Genomic DNA, 6,586 nt, shown 5'->3' on the forward strand with positions numbered 1-6,586 from the left:
TTGAGAGCATGCCAAGACGTATGGATGCCGTTACTAAAAAGAGTTTTTAATATTTAAGGCACCATAAAATGAAAAAACAGGTAGACCAAACGATGCCATAGTTATACGCCCTTTGTAATTTTTTGTAAATTTTCTCATCACAGATTTTTTTTTTCAAATGTTGTCGTACAAGGTGCTAAATGAAACATTATTTTGTTTAAATGGGTTTTGTTTCATTTTGAAATAATTGGCAGAAAAATACAAGCAAATATAGAAGTGTCCGGTTTTTTTTTGTCCCTGAGTGTATTTAAATGTCATTTACTTTTTATTTCATGTCATTTTCTTTTAATTTCATGTCATTTTCCCATTAGTTTAAGGGCATTTTAATGATCATTTTAAGTAGATTTTTAGGTCATCAACAATCCGCCCCCTTATAACATGAGCTATTCGCTCTGAAAATCTGCAGGGTTATTTCACTTCCACCCTGTATTTGCTTAGAAATTCGCTAGAAATTCAAAATCAATTTTCGGTTTTTATCTCATTCTAAAATATCTAATTTCACTTTCAGCAATTTGGAACGAAATGTACAAGAAAGTGCTTTAAGACAATCGCCGATTACTGTTCTGTTGTGAAGTGAAAAGCCGTTTGTCAGTAAACTGGAACTCCCTTTCACGATTGAAAAAGTGAAGTGTATGTACCTGTTATTTTCAACGTGTAGACATTCGAAACAAAGCCCATCAGCGTATAGTGCCAAGACTTTCTCTCGTGATAATTTCCTGAAAGTTACAAAGAGAATGGGCTATATTTTTATATAATACTTCATCTCCAAGATTCACCCGATGCGAAAAAAAAATTGCTGTGTAGAACATTATAAACTTCTGAAATTAATCGAACGTTTCAACAGAAAGTGAAGTGAATGGATAGTGACAGATTGAAATAATTATTTTTATCTTGTGTGAGTGTTTGCGTGCGCGTGTCGTGTGCTGAAAGAGTGAACGAAACTGTTGTATTCAGAACAATCCATTGTGCGTAGAACCACCAAATAGTAGGAGTAGAGTTCGATCCTTAAGAATTCATTTCCAGCCGTGGAAATTTCAATAGCTGACTTTGGTAACGTCCTTATTGTCATCACATATTACAGATTATCCAGTATTTATTTATTTATTTATTTTATTTATTTTATTTATTTATCTATTTATCTATTTATTTGTGTCTTTGTTTATATATTTATTTATTTATTTAATTATTTGTTTAATTATTTATTTATGTATTTATTTATCTATTTATCTATCTATTTACCTATTTATTTGTGTCTTTGTTTCTTCGTTTATTTATTTAATTACTTATTTATTTAATTATTTATTTATTTAACTATTTATTTAATTATTTATTTATTTAAGTATTTATTTAATTATTTATTTATTTAATTATTTATTTAATTATTTATATATATATATTTATTGATCTATTTATCTATCTATTTACCTATTTATTTGTGTCTTTGTTTCTTTGTTTATTTATTTAATTATTTATTTATTTAATTGTTCATTTATTTAACTATTTATTTATTTAACTATTTATTTATTTAATTATGTATTTATTTATTTACTTACATATTTACTTGTTTATTTAACAGGGCAAAGCCCCAATTACAATAGACAGTACAGATATTTGCTTAGAACATAAAATTGGAGACGACATGAAAAAAGAGGCTTTACGTATGTCACGTAGTTCCGTGAATTGGCCATCCTTCGACTTGCAAAGTTACCGTCTTTCTATGTAAGCGGATCTAAAATTCATTTTCTACTACCGAGAACAACCCGTATGCCTGAGGATCTCTCCGATTGGGCGTTAGTCTGGGTATTGCTGAAGTTTATACTGCGTTGTAGAACAGTAATTTTCGATCGCATGAAACGATATAAACTAAAAATTGAATATAAAATGGGGAGTGCTAAAAAATACGATTTGTAATGATAATAGTAATATACGTTACAAGAGCGGTATGTTGACGTTTTCATGTTCGAGGAAAAGATTGAAAAAGCGAAACGTAGTTGGGCTTTTTTAATTTCCGAGAACATGAAAACAAACATACCGCTCGTGTATCGTACATTATTTTGTGCGAAGATCGTTTATTACATACCTGAAAGACGAATTTCTAATTAGTTGCAATGAAATCTCCACCTTGGTTTCTGTTTAATGACGGCAGGCAACTTTAGAAAACAAAAATATATATATTCCAGCAGGCCGTGATATACGTCTGTCTTTTTTTCCCCCAGTCTATAAATGCGAACTTAAAACAAACGGTAAGGTTATGTAATGATTCATTTTTTCATTTTAATATTTTAACAATATTATTTATATAACATATTGCAGTAATAACATCGGCATCTGGAGTCTTGTTGATTTTTTCACGGCTTCCTTAATGTTACTTGTATCAGGAATACAATAGCTTTCGTGGAGTAGTAGACTTTACTTAATTTTTGCAAATATTTAAAAACAATAATTAATAGTGCAATTTAGGTGAAATTGCAGTGGTAAGTTTCCAATTTATAATTATTAGTATGTTAAACGTCTCTAAAAATAATATGTTAAAAGCCTAAAGCAGTAAAATGAATGTCGCGCTTAAGCGGTAAGAAGAGGGAAATTGTTATGTGTGTTACGTTGGGAATACTGAATGTGGTATTTCACACTTACCGCGTATTGGTTCTGTGCGGAAAACAAGCAAATACGCACGATCTCGCACAAAGAAACTGGGATCCCTCATATTCTATGTTCTTCTCCCCTCTGAGTCTAAGGGTCGTATTCAAAACTGTCGCTTCAACTTCTCTTCGTATTGACTTCAAATCAGAAGTTAGATCGTGTAAAGTGCTAGATCCGGTACTTACCTTTCCCTTGACAAAGTCATCATATAATGGCGGAGTGCTTCCAGCCCACTGCTGCTCCATGCGGAAAGTGCAGAAATCATTCATTCATTGCTGGCTACATTTCGTTTCAAACCAGTTATTTTAAAAACAAATATTCATTGAAATGGAAGGAACCGCAGATAAAGCTATTGGCCTTCATCAGAGATCTTCCTTACTAGGTAATATAAAGATGTGATGGAGAATAGGAAATCTGAAGTCATTTAGGTTTCGGCAAAGAAGAAGATTAAAAGGCACTAAATTTATAACACAGAAATTATAAGTACTACTGATAATATTAATTAAATAAAAATTGAATTAGAATCTTAATCTTCTGTAAATAAAGTATAATAATATAAGATTATGAATCATTTTTATTCTAGGATGAAATTATCATAGTCTGTTGTAGATCATCTTTCTTCAAATTCTATTGTGTTACATAAACATTTAATGGTTAACCAATTTAAAGAAAATTAAATCTTCGTCCTTGATTTTCAGATGATGATGATGATGATGATGATGATGATGATATGATGGTGATGATAACGTTGTTCTTCATGTATCTTGAATCATTCTAGCTTTCGGATTATCCCTTAAAGATAAGCGCACTGACCAGAATGGATTTGTTCGGCGCGTTCGAATTTTTATTATAGTATCGCTCACTTGTCCGCATTTCCTAAATAATCATAAAATATTGCTGTAATTTACCACTAGAGCGCATTATTTCATTGTAGTATTCTGAAATGTTATGTCTCGTCACCAGAATATTGTACGAAATGGAAATATAAAAATTGGAGATTTATCCTTCGAAGAGGTGGAAAAATTCAAATATCTTGGAGCAACAGTAACAAATATAAATGACACTCGGGAGGAAATTAAACGCAGAATAAATATGGGAAATGCGTGTTATTATTCGGTTGAGAAGCTCTTATCATCCAGTCTGCTGTCCAAAAATCTGAAAGTTAGAATTTATAAAACAGTTATATTACCGGTTGTTCTGTATGGTTGTGAAACTTGGACTCTCACTCTGAGAGAGGAACATAGGTTAAGAGTGTTTGAGAATAAGGTGCTTAGGAAAATATTTGGGGCTAAGCGGGATGAAGTTACAGGAGAGTGGAGAAAATTCCACAACACAGAACTGCACGCATTGTATTCTTCACCTGACATAATTAGGAACATTAAATCCAGACGTTTGAGATGGGCAGGGCATGTAGCACGTATGGGCGAATCCAGAAATGCATATAGAGTGTTAGTTGGGAGACCGGAGGGAAAAAGACCTTTAGGGAGGCCGAGACGTAGATGGGAGGATAATATTAATATGGATTTGAGGGAGGTGGGATATGATGATAGAGACTGGATTAATCTTGCACAGGATAGGGACCGATGGCGGGCTTATGTGAGGGCGGCAATGAACCTTCGGGTTCCTTAAAAGCCATTTGTAAGTAAGTAAGTAAGTATTCTGAAATGAACCTGGAAATAAAATGAATAGCTCTGTAACTTAAATAAACTATGAAAAACATACCTGTTTGATTCAATAATTCCCCAATCTCATCCCATACGTTCTTTTAGTATATTATATTGCCATAGGGTAAACTAGGGTCTGTTGGACAGTCGGGCATGTTGGACACTCTGTACTTTAACGTGTTACCTCGCCACTTATGGGCACCACATTCTGCTAGAAGTCAATGACGGAAGTAGCCCCACTCGTGGCTATTTCCGTCATTGACTTCTAGCAGAATGTGGTGCCCATAAGTGGCGAGGTAACACGTTAAAGTACAGAGTGTCCAACATGCCCGACTGTCCAACAGACCCTAGTTTACCCTAATACTAATTTGATGAATGGTGAAGCTCTTCATACTGTTGGACTAACAAAATAAGCTTCGCGTCATCCATTTCATTTATACCTTCAATATTACCGTGATTGGAGGCCTTGCAATAGATATAATTTTCATGATCGTCTTTATTTCGATCTTGCCCCGCACGGAAATCCGTTTAGAATTCTCTGGCCACATTTCTGGACGGAATTGGGTGATGCGGACAGAGGCAATACGACCACGTGGGCGCTGCTTCATTTAAAATAATGCAAAGAATAAAAATCCGAACAAATCCATTCTGATAAGTGTACGCCTAACTTTAAGGGATAGTCTGCATGACTTAATCGAGTTAATAACGCCGAAGCCTGCTTTATGGCTTAGAGACAGACCTCTTTCTTCTCATACAAAGACCGGGCTTTGAATCTCTCTATATAAAACGCACGCGTGTAAACACAGCACACACGATGATTTCCGAGCTATTCCGACATGGGGCAGTTTCAGAACAGCGACCAATTTCCGTGTCAAAGGATGTATCTTGGACATCTTTCTTAGTGCAATTTTATATTTCTCAAGACGTGAAGGAGCTATTATTGAACATCCAAACAACTATGTCTACCAGGCTTTCATTTCAAACCTTCTCAGTCTAAATAACTCATTATTTAAATTGAATTCAATTTAAACAAAAAAACACGTAAATTTAGATATTGAGGGGGAAGCCTAAAACCAGGCTTAATTGCATTTTAGATTTCACCCTCACCCCCAGCCAACACCACTTTGAAATTTCAAATGGCACCCCTAAATTTTTATACTTAAATATGAAAGAGTATTCAATTGTTTATACACCTCATTCATTTGTTTTCGCATCTTTTCTATCGTCACTTGGCAACATGGATTGTTGTTATTGTTGATTAGAGCTGAAGAGAATAAAGCTACAAAAACTTATTGAGCATTTTATGTAATAGTTGTGTTTGTGTATTAAATTATTTTAAAATCGTGTATAACCTTCAAGAGAGAATATAAATCATCCTTCTTTATTAAATTTAGGACATTACACAAAATAAGCTGTTTTTTCATCCTACAATCAACTGATAATAACAAAAATACATGTTACCAGGCGGCGATAGAAAACAAAAGATGAGGAAACAAATGAATGAGGTGTATAAACAATTGAATACTCTTTCATGTTTAAGTATAAAAATATAGGGGTGCCATTTGAAATTTCAAAGTGGGGGTGGCTGAGGATGGAGGTGAAATCTAAAATGCAATTAAGCCCTCAATATCCAAATTGACGTGTTTTTTTTTTCTTTAAATTGAATTCAATTTAATAATTAGTTATTTAGACTGGGAAGCTTTAATATGAAAGCCCTGTATATTAAATCTTAGTATTTGATTGGCAAACCAAAATGTTTCAGTACTCGATCTCCGCTTAAGCATAAAATTCCGCAAGAATTGTAGGTTGTTGCTACACAGGCAGTATTTTGGCAAATGTAATATTAACTGATAAGGAAAGGCCACATAAAAACATATGTATCTTCCTGCTATGTTAGAAATGGACGTAGATACTGTCACAGTGAAATAGAGGGCAATTTTCATACGTACGACACTTCAGGTAACTTCAGTGTGCCATATATTTGGACATGTGACAGTGAAATAATCATATGCTAGGAAATTTTCACTGTAAACTACATTAGACATCTTCATGGAAAGCATATTATTAAGAAGATGACTGACCTGTGGCATACATTACAACCTTATCGCCCCCTTGAAACAAAATAGAAAGCGCACAGTGGATTTAACTAATGGTTACTAATGTAGGTTCAAGGGATGTAATATTCTTATCTTTTAATATTTTCTCACTTTACGAAATGTATGAAGGAAGTATTGTGATTCTGG

Source organism: Periplaneta americana, chromosome 4 (genome assembly GCF_040183065.1).
Source record: "Periplaneta americana isolate PAMFEO1 chromosome 4, P.americana_PAMFEO1_priV1, whole genome shotgun sequence".
In the NCBI taxonomy this organism is placed as follows: domain Eukaryota; kingdom Metazoa; phylum Arthropoda; class Insecta; order Blattodea; family Blattidae; genus Periplaneta; species Periplaneta americana.